The sequence below is a fragment of the Synchiropus splendidus genome, chromosome 8 (genome assembly GCF_027744825.2).
Source record: "Synchiropus splendidus isolate RoL2022-P1 chromosome 8, RoL_Sspl_1.0, whole genome shotgun sequence".
NCBI classification, from domain to species: Eukaryota; Metazoa; Chordata; class Actinopteri; order Syngnathiformes; family Callionymidae; genus Synchiropus; species Synchiropus splendidus.
Genome location: NC_071341.1, coordinates 25,328,140 through 25,341,345, shown reverse-complemented (window position 1 = coordinate 25,341,345; position 13,206 = coordinate 25,328,140).

Sequence of the window (13,206 nt, the reverse complement as noted above, 5' to 3'; positions counted from 1 at the left end):
ACTTTCCAGCGTTAACTCATCAAATTACAGCGTATCGCTTTAATAAAATCAAAACTTAAACACCTGCAGAAGCATGACATCAAGAATCAGTCATTTATTTTATTATTATGTATTTGTTGTGTGTGCATATCATATCATATCAGTCAGTAAATGTAACAGTTTTTTTGACAGTCTGCTTCATAGTTGAAATATATCCAAAGATATCGTTGCTCTTTTTATATGATTATTCTTTTTTTTGTAAGGAATTTATATCATATCAGTGATTAATAATGTGGAAAGTCTGAAGCCAGAAGTGGAGGAGGAAGAGACAGTTAAAAGGTTTTCTGACCCGCTGACATCCACCCAGGACCAGGAAGGGAGTTGTGCCGAGCACACGATGCCTCCCTGCTCTGTTATTTCAACTCTCTTGTTACAGTCCTGAACCCACGGGGGTCTTTAACAGGGGGCCTGGGATCACAGGCCGAGCTGTTAACAGCTCCGAGGTGAAAGGCCTCGGATGCTGCCCTAAGCCCTGTGCGGAGCAAACTCCCTGCTTGCCTGAGCACCAGCTCTCCTACCAGTCAAAGGATGATGAATTGGTTTATTACTATTATTATATTTGAATGCGTTAGAATTGACGTGTTGTTTCAAGTGCAAAATATATGATGGCGACCTGCACTCCGGGCCTCGTCCCTACACTTCCCACGATGATGGATTGCAGTGGTGGAAGGGAACTTTTAACCATTCAAATATATGCAAACTTGTCCACTAAATATTCGGCTTTTGCTTCAGCCTCTCCCGTGACCTTCCAATTTATCTTTCTGACAGTGTGGATGTGTTCATCGCAGCAAAATTTCCATTCTCTCGAAACCCATTAATGTTGTATGTAGTGCGTTTAAACTTGTCAAGATCAATGCAGACGTGCAAATTGATGTGTAATATGTAGCTGGCCTGACAGGCTGCTGCCCTTTCTGTCCAAATTAGACTTGTCATATTCTATCAGAGCTCATGCCTTCCACTGTGACAAGAACACGGCTCTTTTCCCACGAGTCTCCTCTGTTTGCTTGGCAGTTTAAACTCAACGATTTTTTTTTTTTTATACTCTAGATGAACCCAACTGGAGTACTGGCCATGTGACATCAGAAGATACTTTTTTGCTGCACTAGCAGAAAGTGTAATCACACATCCACTCATGAGGTTTTATTTTTATTTCAAGCACATTGATGCACTTATGTCACAGACAAAAACAATGTTGATAAAGTTACTCTTTATGGAAGTTGATCTACAGTATATTACTTTCTTTTTTTTCTTTTCTTAAATGTGAACAAGGATACTGTGTTATACAGAAGTGTATTTATAGTCATTTTATAGACAAATGATACTATTTACAGAGGCGGCGGAGAGTTGGGGGGGGCAACAGAAAATAAGTGAGAAGCACTGGTTTGGCCATCAGCTGCATCTGCACACGACACCATTAAAACAGCCCTCGACCTGCGTGTTTTGTCTAGCTGGGCTCAGGATTTCCTTCGGGAAGTGTCTGACTTCCGTCCTCCTGCTCTTCTGAAAGTGGGTGGAGGGTTACACTGACAGCTTCAGTGGAGGGTCAGAATGACCTTCATCCTCAGACAGTGGTACGTACAGGTGGCTGCGCTCAGGCCCAGGCAGCACCGGGGCGGAGTGTCTCGCCCTTACTACGTTAGAGGGGGTGAAAAAAAGCATTGAAGTTATATTTTCCCTTCAAAAGAATGATTATTCGACTTCATTCCCTTTGTTTGTGTTTGGTCCTGATTGCCTGCTTGCGTTCCCACTGGCCAGGAACGTTCTCTGTCTCAGACACGTCAGAGCCGGCGGCCTTGCTCTCCTATTGTTTCACCAACAGTGACCCCAAACGCTTCGCTGCGGGGGGCTGTTCCTATTTCAATGTAGCTGCAGAGGGGGGTTTCCTTCGCTGGCATTGTTGCACTGTGTCATCACTTCCTCCTTTGCTGACTTCTTCTCTACTTCCTGTCTGCGTGGTGGAACGTCGCTCATCCCAAGGGCCATGTAATGATCTGAATTTAAAAAGCGTTTGATGTAAAAGAGTCGGAAACACAAGTCATTTGTGATCAAAGAGTCACCGACAGTCAATTCAGTGTTTGCTATTCCAACAGCTTTATCGCAGGAATAATGGGATGAATCATTTCATCAGCTCACACAGGACCAGCGCAGCCTCATGAGACGGCTCAGCACTTCACACGCTCTTCTAAACACGTTCGGACGTAAGGTGGTGACAGAACCACCAGCAGACGTGGACCAGGGGCTGAGCACATCCTGCAGATTTAGAGCTCTGTAGGTGGCACTCTCACTTCAAAAATGATTTGAGGCTTCATTGACATGGTTGTTGATGGAGTGCCATGTAGTGGGACCTGGACAAAGAGGGCACTGTTTCACTAAGCCTCAAAAGCTCATCACTACCTGCAGATGTTGGATCACGCCACTTCTCTCATATCAGATCGGAACTCGATCAGACGTGGAGCCGACACGTCACTGGCGCTCCTTCAACACCGCATTTATATCATTTAGTTGGAAACAAATACACATATTTAAGCTTTGGCTCCACTTCAGACTGCAAACATTTTATCCACGATTGATAAAAAAAAAAAACATTCTGACTCCATATTGACAACCTGACTGTTCAACGACAGTACAAATAAACAGCCGTCGCTCCATGAAATAAATCACCCATGGTGCACCTCAAGGGTTGGTGTTAGACACGATTGTCTTTCCCATTAATATTCTAACAACAAGAACAATAATAATGATAATTCTCTGCTGATCATTGACTCTTTAAGAGTGAGATTAACAATGTCATTTTGAGTGTTAGTAGTTGCTCATGGATTGAAAAAAGTTTCACAGACCGGTGAGAAGAACTGGGAATATATTTCTCGTGTCATGATGATCCAGGCTGGTGGGGTGTTTTCGTCTGAGCAGAACAACACGAGCTCCACTTCAGATCTCGTGTCCCGAGAGAGGCCTTTTTATAGCCGTTACGACGGCAGCCCTCCCAGGTGGCTTCTGTCGTCTGTATGAACGGCACAATTTACGTTATTATTTCCTCTTGATTGTTCCCCGGCTTTTTTCCTGAAGCAATCGGGAGTCGCTCGGGAGCGCGTGGGACTAAACAGCGGGGTTAAAAAGTTTAACTTCAGAACTCCCAATAATGCCACCGAGCCTCGACAATACTGAACGATAACATTGGATTCAGTGGCGGAACCCAAATCTCATATCAGCAGATGAGTTCCGTGGCTCACACTTCAACTATGGCAGGATATGATGTCAATGGTGACCTGGATCAGCACAACGCTGCATGGAGGCCGTCTCATGAGAGGCTGCTTGACAATGGATCAAAATGAAATCAAGAACAATAGAATACAAGTTAGTGACAACGTTCACAGAGGAATGGAGCAGATGGCCGTTGATTATTTGGACCATCGAGCCGCCGGAGCCAAGGCTACAACCCACCTGGATATTACAAAGGCTCATCAAACCGAGTGGGGAGGCTGGACTCTCCGCTCCTCTTATCTCATTCCGACATCTGTTTGCACTGGGCCTTCCAGATGTTTCCTGCCTGGCTTCTGCGGATTCGTGAGCCGGCACACTGGCCTGCCCTCCCAGCCCAGTAGTGGTGCAAGACCTTTGGGCCCCATTAAAAGTGTTTACCTAAAGCCTCTTGCTGATAGTCACTCGGCGACAGGACGAAATAATATCCCAAATGTCATCATCTGTTTGTGGGAGAGGCCAGTTATTTTTGAAGCACCAGCCAGTATTTGGCCTTCACAAGCACAAATGGGAGGACCTCTCACTCCTTTGCTATTTCCATTATAAACCAAGGTGCATGATGTGATGTGATCGTGCCAACCCGTCCTGGATGGTGATAAATGGCCCCCAACAGAGACAGTCCAGCAAAGTCCTCCTCACTAGTCAATAGTTATCAATGTATTCATTTTTATGGCTGTTCTCTTCCTGATTTTAAGGTTAACAATCCGACATGCTGCTTAGAAGGACACGGCAGACAGCTGCACCGCCGTTTGTTTTCAGAAGGGTTGATAAAGCAGAGAGCCAGGGCAGTACCGCACGCGGTCATCCAGACCGACACTCAGTGACTGGCTGGAGGTGATTTCCCTGACGGATCCACACTCCAGCCAAAGTGCAACTGGACTTTTTCTTTTTTTCCTTTTCCTACATTGAAATGAAAGTCCTCAAGATTGATGTTCCCTCGCACCTCACCACGATGCCCCACTGGGCTCCAATGGTCTGTGTCTGAGCAGCGCAAGTATCGGGGTTTTACTGCAGCGTGGTAATAGTTGGAGACAGTGTCTCACCAAACGCTGAATGACTCTATCACCCCTGACAGCCAAGGAGACTGCCTGCCTGTCGCCCCTCTCATCCCCATACGACTTGTCTTCCATTAGTCTTACTGAAGCGCCCGCCAGGTCGTCCTAATCTCATTTTTTTCGCGCGAGTCTTTCGTCTGCCTTTAATGTGTTTTTATCGTATTCGTTTCACTTTCACTGCCCACACTTTGAAGCTCCTTATTCAACTCAAACTGTGAGGAACACGAGCTTAAATTGACAAGCCACGTATTGCTATGGATCTGACTGAAGAGTGCTGTACTGCCCAAATATTCTGTACTGCATCGCAGCTGTCAGGTGAATTTGACAGGTACATGAGTATCACACTGTATAGTTACAGGAAACAGTAGCAGCTTCAAAACCTGCTCTCAATTGACGCTCAGTGTCTTTGTCTGTGAGTTACTGTGCTTGCACCACTGGCAATGATATTCACTGACTTTCAAGAAGTGGGACGTATTTAATATCCTCGAACATTTCATTTGAATTATCAGGATCAGAGAATATTTATAGGATGTTCTGCCAAGACGTGTGATCCTTTCCAGACCGTTTGGCACGGGGCTTCGCAGAGTGCCCTGCAGATGGTTCTTTAATTCACCTTATCTGCCTTTTTTTCTCGTTTTTCTTTCATAAAGCGCTGTGGCTCAGTGTTTCCTCGAGAAGGAAAGAGGAAATTCATCATATCTCCAGCGTTGCACCATAGCCCGGCCTCATAAATCGTACAGGCCTCAAACTAAAAGGAAGTTCGGGTCTAATAGGGTGTATCCTGTGGGTTTCCTGTTAGGTTAACCCATTGGGTCTGGGGTGTTCCAGCATCCAGTGGATCATAAGATACGTCCCCCTCTGGCTGGAGCACTTAAAACAAATAGGGTGGTAATGTGTTCAAGGTGCACGGTGAGCATGTGCTGTCAGATGCCATTATTGTGCCGCCCCTGAACATGGCCGTGGCCTCGACGACAAGTGGCCTGCAGTAGCGTGATGAATGTCTTGTTTGCATGGAAAGAGACCATCACGTTGTCACAACTCATCATGCAGTCATTGCATTCTTAATATCATCATTGTTGTTGTTGTTGTGCACATGCTTCCAGCACACACTTTGTCAACGTGTGATTCGATTAGGGAGAGTTGGGTTTCAGCTGGAGAACCTCTCAGTGTCCCACGTGGGTTTGACTCCACACAGGCTCAGGTAAAGGCAGAGGAGCCAGCAGACACTTGGGTGTTGGATGCTGAGCATGAAGAATTTGTCATGTCACTGGATTGTAAACTGATTCTTCCAATTCTAGTTCTTCTACTTGACACCAATTTAGGTCGAATATGTAAACATACCTTTAAAGATTGGAGGGAAAGTTACGATACTGAGCATCATCCTGGCAAAGGGATTTCTCTTCTCTTATTTTATTTAGTTTTGAACTTTTGTCTGTCAAATTCAGTCAGTTTTAATTTGTTTCTGGAGTGGGTTACAGTTTTTGAAAAATGCTTGGTTTCAGTTTCGGTTTTATTAGTTTTAGTGTTACTTTTAGGTCTTTATTTTTATTATTAATGTTTTACCTTCAATATGAGGTTCTGGAACAAGATGGAAGATGGATGGTTATGACAACCTTCACAGTTCTATCCATCAAAAAGGAGTTTATTGGTTCACTTCAGCGCCTGCAGCTCCAGTGAAGACGGACATAAGTTCTGACACGAGTTATCTTGCCAGTAGTGTAGGTAACTCTGTAAACATAGAAGACCGTCATAGGGCCCCTGTAATATCTCATGCTGACCCAGTAGTGTATTTTACACCGTCAAATGTCTTTTATGTAGATGCTATTTGCACATTTTTAGGCCAAAGGTTTGAAGTTGGATTATGATAGTACGCAAGTGAAAGGTACTTTTATTGCACTGTCTGGTGCCTGCTCTTGACTGAAATACTTGGCTAGACTTGTGTCTGGTGTTGGCCTTATCCCCTGCTCTACCACCACCGTGTGCCGTGGCTGCGTTGCAGGTGAAGCATTCAGACCAGCTGCTCGCTCGGCCGCTGTACTTGGCTACGGTTTCATCACTTAGGTGAGTTAAGACTTTGAAGTTCCACAAATAAAATGCTCAGAGAGAAGATGTTGAAGGGAGATGTTTCCAATTTGGCTCATGCCACTCTTGTCCTGCTCACGCCTCCTTCCCAGCCGCTCCTCGTCTCTCCTCCCCTGTCTGACTATCGTGGTGCATGTCCAACTGCTGATTCATTTTCCACAGGGGGGGGAGACACACAAAGGCGAATTGATAAATCATGTCTTCATTCATCCACAGGTAAATGCTAAAGCATGTTGGAGGCTGAGAAAGCTACCCGCTGACACCCACAGATGCTCCGCATTAATGTGCAGTGTCTTAGAGCAGCATGATAATTTATTAGCTGCTCTTCCATGCGGGTCCCGCGGGACCTCTCATCCCGAGCGATGCATGTGTGTCATGGTGCCTCGGAAAAAACTGCGTTTCTGTGAAGCCATAAACTCTGATTTACTATAGCATAATCTGGTGTATGCCCTCAAACTGCAGTCCCCGATCTGCTGTTAGCGTACCAGTCGAAAAACTCACTGTTTTGGCCTGGTCTGCCTCACATTAAATGGCTTTCTAAAATGTACCCTCTGTCATCGAACCGCACTTGCTGTCATTTGTTTCCAGCTGAAAGTCGTGTCCTCGATGGAGAAACAGCGACTGAAACAGCTTCCCCATTTTCAGAGCCCACTAGGTGGCACTCTCTGCTCTAAAATCGTTGGAATTGAACAGCCATTTCAATGAAACATCACATTAATTAAACCAAGAGCGCCATCTAATGTGCTTTAAAAATAAAGACACTGTTTCATGAAGCCTCATCAGCCCTGCAGTCTATGAATTTCATCGGTTGTCTATGTTCATGAACAACCATTTCAATGAAACCTGGCATTATATCTTCACCTGAGAGCGCCACCTGAGCCGGACAAATCACGACACTGTTTCATGAAGCCTCATCAGCCGTTTGAAAACAGAGACCTTTCATGATCTGTATTGTCAAGTGTGAGACAATTCTGTGCAACACAAATGACGGGCTTGTGAGGCGTCGTGAAGCAGTGTTCTCATTGTCCTCATTTGATGAAACCTCACCTCCCTGAGACCGGGGAACTACTGAATTCTGATTAAAAAAGCACACTGTTTCATGAAGCCTCATCTGCAGGCTACAGGAGGCCTGTCTTTGCTTGCTTCTCTGGACTTCTTTTGTTTTCCACCACTGCTCGGTCACTGTACCAGACCGATGACCTCAACAAAGCCAGGATTCCATTCAAGCTTGTAACAGCAGGCAACAGAAGAGGGCAAGTCAACCTTATCATAGTTGTTCAGTAGGCTGTCTGATTTCAGTACAATGTTGATCATGTGACAGATGGTTAGCGTCCCAGTTTACCGTCAGGATCCAGGCAGAAAATAACAAATGACTAAATCACAGTGAACATGCAAAAGCACGTCCATGAGGCTGTGTGATCTGTCATTGCTTTAGAGTTGCTAAAGACGGTAGCTTGAAGCTTGCCAACTCAGGACGTGGATGTTCCAACACCACTGTAACGCAGCATTGTTCCTGACGTGCTGACAATCACCCTGGAGGCCAGAAGCCTGTCAAGGATGCAAATGGCCGTCTACAACATGGTGACAGGAGAGGAGCTGCTTTGTGCTTTTTTGCTCAATCGTTGGTTAGATTCACTTTAGGATTTCCCCACACATCCTTGCAGCGTCCACTCACAATTGCACCACATTCCTCACTGTCAGAGTCATAATTTCCACTGAGGTCACATGACCAAACACGACCATCGAGTGTTCCCCACGAGGCGCGCGCTGCGTCTTCACTGTTGCGTAGTGAGTCATGTGAGAACCGTGACGAGTCAAGCGCAAGCAAAACTTCTGCTCGGCAAAACTGTTTGTCAGCTTGAGTGAAGTGTGTCAGCGTTGACTCACATGGTGGACACCAGACGCTGGTTTTTATCTTGGTGTTATCACCCTGAGCTCTCGCCGCTCATCAGCTGTCCAGTGACCGTAGCTTTGACCACACAGCAGCTCCAGATACCTCCACCTCTGTGTGGTGTGACTTCAGGGGAAACGCTGAGAACAGTCAGATGTGTCTTTTCCCAGCCACAACCCAGAAGATGTCACTACAGAGACTTCATCTGCCACTAATGTGGGAAGCCTCTCAGCAGGTCCAGGGGCCCGAAACGTCCACGCTGATCTGTTGAAAACGCAATAGTAATCCTTTGTTTGTTTGCCTGAAAATAAGAGTTTCAATGGCGTCCCTGCCGCCCTCCAGCTGAATGCAAACCCCGGCTGGGCTGCTGCCGCCAGTTTTCCAGGAAGCACTGCCAGTTTTTTGACGCTGATTATCGAGTGTTTTGTAAGGTCTGCGTCTGTTATCCGTGGATTCATTTCATTAATAACCTCACTGGAGTGCAATGACTCCACATCCAGCTGCAGGAATAGCAATTGAAAACGGCGGATTTCGAAACGTCCATGTGGAAGGACACGGACGACATGATGGCTCGGTGAGTCATCTCTGGCTTGTCTCTGCGTGTTAGGCCGATAAAGAGCAGAGGAGCCTGTGTCATGTCAAATCCCATAACAGGCCACATGCGATCTCACACTTCTCGCACTGATAAAATAATTTCACACCACTGCTGCAGATAAGAATGTTCAGAATATTAGCAACAGGACAAATAAACGGGGATGACAAAGTTCATGTTGTGTTTCTGAATCCTTGTGTTTCTGCAGTGGGAACAGTTGGAGTCACGTTCTGCTGTGACCCTTTCCAGCCTAATGGATTTCACCAGTGTCTTCTGCACGGACGGCGAGGTTTTTAATTTCCCGTCGTCACCCCCACCAAATATCTATCGGGACACCTTCACCGTTGTTACCGGGACACTTGTGTTTATACAGACACAGACTGATCACGGAGGAAAGTGGTTTCTCTAAACTTATTCTGACCATCTCAGAAGGGTGGAGAAATATCGCCGCGCTGGCAGGTCAGGTGACGCTCGGTGGTTCAAGCCAGACTATAAATGGCTTCCCTATAGGAATCGCAGAGTCATGGAGCTTTGCACTGCAAGCAACGGAGGCTGAAAATAAAATGGTTTATTGAAGCAGATAGTCATCTAAAAAGCACCCAAATCAAACAGTGAGGTAAATGTCTGACTCTGAAGGTGTGTGCCGTCGGCCCAGCACGGCCCCCGTCCCCCTGGGTCCTGGAGTACCGCGCATGAAGAAAGTGGGTGGATGGATGGAAATCCCCTCCGTCGAAAACAGCGATGTAGCATTGGGTTTTTCATTTCAAGTTTGGTTTTTGGAGAGCTGGAAAGGGCTGACAAGGTGGCGACAAATCAGATAAACAGCCAGCACAAATAGTGTCAAGATCTCTGAAGTAAGTCTGAAAGACAGGCAGCCAATTGAGGCTGAGGGGAGCCATATTTAACAAATTATCAGAGGGAAAACAAATCAAAAGCATGTTGTTTCTATGAAGCATGAAATTAAATGTGTTGCTCTCCACAAGGCTTCTCCGAACCATCTCAGGTCCAGATGAGTCCTCAGAAACACCCTGTGAGTGCTGAGAGCTGCGTAAACAACTGGAGCTTTATTTACATCTGTGGATGAAATAACGTGTGTCATTGTTGAACATACATGCTCATATATGAAGGTCACCTTCATGCTTTCATCTCCCCGATTCACCTCATGTCTCGACATCGCCTGACTGTTCTGGAAATGTTCATGGACAAAGAGAAAAGTGTCTGTGTTCTGGATTATCTCGCATTTAGCAGCCATTAATGGAGCACATGATAATCCATGACAACCATTTCACTGAAACCATAGCATCATATTTAAACTGTCCGTCTTTTGATTCCATGCACCACATATGTTTGTAAACAAACGTCAATTCCTTCCTTCAAATTTAAACAGGAGAGCGATTGTCACAGTAACACAAAGTTAAATAACACTATGAGCTGGTGTTTCATGTTGTATTTAAGTGAAAAAAAACTGCAATTACAGGATACATAATGGAAGGCAGTTGAGAGTGGTCTCTTGCCGGGGTCACCCCTTTCTCATCGCCACTTAGGAGAACTTCTAAAGAGGTCTTCCATGTTGGGTCATGGAAGACCGTTTCAATGAGAGTCAGACCTGCCTTTTCAGTCCTACCCTGCGTTCCAACATGGATGGACATTTTCGGATGAGCTCAAATGGGACGCTTTCAGCGCCAAATCAGCGGAAGATGTTTGATGCAATGACATGAAGTGAAAGTACTTGAAGTCTGCGATACACTCTTAAAGTAAGAACGCTAACCCTTTCCATCAGAAGAGCCTTTTCTGCGTCAGTGCCTTGGGTGAAAACATTTCTGGCCGTCATCCTCCTCGTCCACTGCATTGCACGGTGCCTTACATGACAGGGGGCGAGATCATCTCAGTGGAGATTGAAACAACAGAGTGTCCCCATCACAAAATAGAACGGTTTTCACCCTTCAGTCTCATTTAAGATTCTTCAAGTGAGAGACGAGAACGTGGAGAGCTGTCCAGGCAGGGTCCTCATTGCCGTCGACGCCTGTCTTGGCTGCAGATTTACTTTGCTAGTTTGACCTGGGATTACTTCTCAAGTCCATAACTACTGTGTCGTAAATCAGGTCCCGCACTACAGGAGCTGGAACACAAAGCCTATGGTGTGGGGTTAAAGGTCAGCTCAGGGAGATGTTTAAAATCAGATCACTGTTATTGCCATCACGTAATCCCATCTTGTTTTTTAATGGCGCTGGCCACTGAGGTCAACGTGCACATTACAAAAGTGACAATGAGAAGTTAGACTTGAGCTCGTCAGCCGTCCAAGAGTGGTTAGATGTTAGACGGTTCCTCTCTCATCCTGGTTCTATCGCAGGCTGCCTGGCAGCTTGTTTTTCCCAGAGGTTTGTGAGCAAAACAGCCCTCGCTGACAGGAGTGAGCAGTGGCTCGGGACCTGCTTACATCTTGTTGTTCTTTTGGCCGCAGTGAATCGTCATGCTTATCCTAAAATTCGGGGGAAAGAACCTGCCATAATAAGCAGCCTTCTCAGCAGTTTGTTAGCTTATCGTAGCTCTAAGTCACGCAACAGCCGTAGTGACCACACAGGAGGCTTGAGCTGTGAAAGAAAGAGACCAAACAAAACCCAAGTCAGAAAGACCCACACAAATTACAACTGCGGTCACGAAGGTCGACCCTCTTGACAGTGTTCTCATGGAAAGAGTGGGACGAATGTGACTTGTTTACGTGTGTAAAAAAGATTCTTTTCCTACACGGTTCTGTTCCGTATGTGTATGTATATGAATGTGGGTCTGCTGCGTGTGTTAGTGTGTGACTGTGTGTGAAAAGCAGACAGCAGAGAAAAAAAGAAACAGCCTTTTCAGTTACGCTGATTGAAAGCAGATGTTCACGAAAGCCATGACAAGGGGGGGAAAAAAACGGGCTTCGGAAAGTTCTCAGGCCTCAGCCTACCCTTTCTGGGCCCTGGCCCAGCCAGCCAATCACAGGCCAGCGGCTCCTCGGCTTCAGGGTAAGAGTGTAACTCTGACTGGCTGAAAATCCAGTCGTAGGCGTTGGGAGCAGATGCCCTGGGAAAGTTGTTAAATCCCAGTTGACTCACAGTAAAAGAAAGCAAAACATTTGCTTGTTCAACTGGACAGAGACCAACATGTGTTCAAACCCAGCTAAACTCCTTTTCTTCTCTTCATCCTGAGCTTCACACATTCATCATATCATCACCAAACGCCGCGTCGCAAGAAAGTGGCGGTCAGTGAATGAGTTTAAAAGGGACCAAAGAAATGCAAATGAGAGCAGCGGCGCACGTCAACACCTCTGCTGTCACCCACCAATTTGCTCACCTGTGCTGGCTCATTCTCGCGCTCTCTCCTGCCGCCGCCGCCGCCAGCCTCCTCCTGAAACCCCCTCATCTCACCTTTCCCCTCACCCTGAGATCAGCTGTTATAGTCGGCCACACACAGACTAACCTGCGGAACAAAGCCCCATTACGAGCCAGCCTGCTTCCAGACCATTGTCTATTCACATCGCCAGCGCCGCGCAAATCAATCATCCCTCCAAATGAAAAGTCTCCATTAACATGAGGGGACACTCCATTTCCGTCCCAGAATGCCAGGTCGGCTGGTAGCTGGGCTCCTGCCAGCGCAGATCAGGGGCTTGCTCAGCCTCTCATTTCAGGTGTGGTATGGGGGTGAAGCACCGGGGTCCTGGGGTGCCACGCCGAGTCAATGCTGTGTTAACTCAGGATGTGACAACTGCAATAAAAATGCAAATTGCTCCGGAAAGCATGAGATGACTTGGGTCTGCCCTTCATAAACCTGAATAATACAGTCACAACACCTGCCAGCGTCTGCGGCTCAAGACATCAGCCTTAGCGCAAACATGGCCGACACAAGAGGAAACAGACAACTGTGGTTTTAGAAAGTGATCGGATGTCCATGATGTTCAATTTATCGCCTGCTAATAAACATGACTGTGATGAAAATGAGACGTGTGTTGGGCTTCAGCGGAGAATTGGTGGGATGAAAACTACGGATGGTTATCGCCTTATCGGTATTAAGAAATTAGAAAAAAGTCGGTCACAAGTTCAAGGTCAACCTCAAGCACTGAAGCCAGCTGAAGTGACGAAACATATATAATGTATCGAAAAAAATCTTGACATTGGAAATACATTCTATTATAATATTACGTAGACAAATATGCCTTCCACTTATTTTGTCATGACTCTGCTCCTGTTCTGTCCCTTGAGCCATGTTTTGGTTTCTTCTGCCTCCCTTCCTGTTTCTGTGGCACACAGCTGAAG